This window comes from Cynoglossus semilaevis, chromosome 10 (assembly GCF_000523025.1).
Source record: "Cynoglossus semilaevis isolate Cse_v1.0 chromosome 10, Cse_v1.0, whole genome shotgun sequence".
In the NCBI taxonomy this organism is placed as follows: Eukaryota; Metazoa; Chordata; class Actinopteri; order Pleuronectiformes; family Cynoglossidae; genus Cynoglossus; species Cynoglossus semilaevis.
In genome coordinates this window covers 3890527-3893440 of record NC_024316.1, presented here as the reverse complement: position 1 = coordinate 3893440, position 2914 = coordinate 3890527, and positions in this window count along the sequence as shown.

Genomic DNA, 2914 nt, shown 5'->3' with positions numbered 1-2914 from the left:
TTGCTTACAGTGGAAGTTAAACTCCCAAATAAAAGACGCCAGAGTTGGAGTAACAAAGGCAAGTTTGTGGTTTTGTTTTGTTTTGGTTGGTGCCCATATTCCAGATGCCAGATGTGGACCGAACAGGAAATTGTTTGATATGGCATAGTAAAGCATGTGGGATTCCAAATTAATTGTAATTAAATTATTATTGTTATTTAGTTTAGTTTGCGCTATATGTTATAAAAAAACACAAAACAAAAGAAAACTGCCGAACTGGAGCCAGTTTGTTTGTCCATAGAAATGCAAGATCGCCATCTTTTGGCAAAACGGTAAAAATAAATGAAATAGTTTCTTGTCCCACAAAGCACCGTTGCTCAAGAATATTTAATTTATATACTTTTATGAAAGTTATAGATCTCTGTTTGTTTATTACACTTTAATGAACAATGCAACGGTACTTCTTGGCATTTCTATCGTCCTACGAAAAACACTTAGTATTAAACGATTCAGTATTAAACGATTCAGTAAACCCTCCGGTTATCTACAAAACAGTGACACTTACTGTTAAAATTCGGAACTACATCCTTGTGCATCCCGTGCCCCTTCCACCGTCTGTCCACTAGAGTGAGGTATAGGCAAAGATGTGAGCACATTCAAAAATTGGTGGACTTTCTTCATAACCTAATTGCATTTTAACTCAACGTAATTATGACATTAGAACAGGCTTTCCAAGTCATTTGACTAGATTGTTAGCATAAAAGTAAAAAAACTAAAAAAACTAAGTAGCAAAAGAAAAAAAAGTTTTATACCGTCTTGTGTAACTCCAAGTACTGCATTTCGAACTTTGGAAAATATTACAAATATATGGGCCAAAAGAAAAAAAAAAGAGAAAAAAAAGTGAGAGACCATAAATTATGATAAAATTGAAAAGGCCAACTTCTTGTAGGGCTTGAACCCTGATTTAATTTCTGTCTAAAGTTACTGCCAAAAGAATTTAAAAAGTATTTTTTAAGTGTCCTTCAGTTTGAGTGTCAATGATTTTTCTGACTCCCTGCATTCACTCAAATGTCAGCGGCCCACGACAAGCTCTCGTTTCCTGTCCGTCACAGATGAACTGTGTTGTGCTCTTTGTGCTGTGAGTTGTCATGACAGTGAAAAAAGAATGGGAAGTGGTGCACACGTGACACCACTACACTGCTAGAATAATGGATGGTTTTCTCACTACAGTAATGATTTTGGCACAGCAGAAAAATCCACTTCCCTTTTTTCCCCTTTATCATCTTTTGATAAAGTTGCCAGTAAAATACAAAAGTCCAAACAGAAGCTGATGGTGGTCTGAGATGAGTCACGGCCAAACGCACTCAAATCATTTTAAATTTGTGTTACTAAAAAAGATAACGGAATGACAGGGTCCCGTGTAGTTCACATCCTGTGGCTGCAGGAATGTCTGTGGGAGTCATTGTCAAAACAATGATTGAACTGTTTGGGAGTTTCCAGCACTTTCACACTGCTGGTTTTTGACAATCAGCAGAAGAAAGAGGAGCAGGATGGAAATCCTCAGGTCAGGTTTTTATACCCTTATCATCTTCACTTGCAAACACACACACACACACAAGGCCATGAAAGGTGCGACCTCATCCAAAGGAAGACAAAGACATACCTCGTCTTTTGCAGACCACAACGTCTTTTGCAGACCACACAATTTAAACAATGGAAACACATGTTATTTTATTTTGATTAAAAAAATATATATAAGTGAGGCTAAAATATCTGTTTTATTTATCAGCAGCCCATGTTGGGTGTCCAGGGCATGGGCCATATACAGTACCAGCCAGACATCAGTTGGGTTGGACCAGTACATTATTACCTAATGTATAATAATAATTATCTATAAATAACAAGTCCATGTTTTCCGCATTGTTTTCCTGCAAATAAATACAAGAACATTAGAAAATATTCATATTTAGTGAAATATGATTTGACAAAACATCACTAACATGTAGTGTTTGTGCATTTTTTCACTTTCAAAACTCATCACAAGGGCCGGATTGAGCCAACTAGTGGGCTGGTTTTGGGCCACGGGTCGTATGTTTGGCACCCGTGTTGTAGATTATATTGTCAGCTCCACTGGATACCAGATGAAGGTTATGATTATTGTTTGGCCTATTTAGGCACTATAAGAAAAGAAAAAAAAAGTCTATAAATTTGTAGACCAGATACAAAGTTTAAAGAGGGACGTGTTTAATTAAATACATTTTTTTTAGAACAAAATGATAAAAAACAAATAACTAAACCAAAGCTGGTTTTGTTGGCCTTAAACTTGTTTTGTAACGTAGCACTGAATTCCAGAATGTGGGCCAGATGAACTTAAGTATCGAAAGTTTAGTTGACAGTGATCGAATGTGCATCCTTTCATACAAATACAAACTTACATGCAGTTTTTAATTATAATACTTCAGTAGCCTATACCTGGTATCCAGTGACCCGCATTAAGAATTCCAAGGGTAGGCCATGTTTACATACTAATCATACATACAAAAAGTCTGTTTGGTATAAATCCAGATTACTAAGGTGTGTTTATTTGGTAACCATGGTGACCTTTTTTGCTCCAGTGCAGAAGGTTACAGACAGAATCATGACCGTCATGTGGTAATGTGGTGATAACAGCATGTGACGACGAATCAGGAGCTGAGTCTAATGTCACTTCAGTTACAAGTCATTGTCAGAAGAAGCCCAAAGAAGTGAATCTAGATTTTTGACCTACCATAGAACCAGAGAAGAAGAAGCTTAAGTTGAAGTTCAATAGATATGTGGCCCACAGACTTCTATAGATATGGGCCTTTAGAGAAGGGGTGTCAAACATATGCTGGGCACTGGGGGTTCAATCTGGCCCACTTGATGAATTTTGAAAATGAAAAATGCATTTCATGTT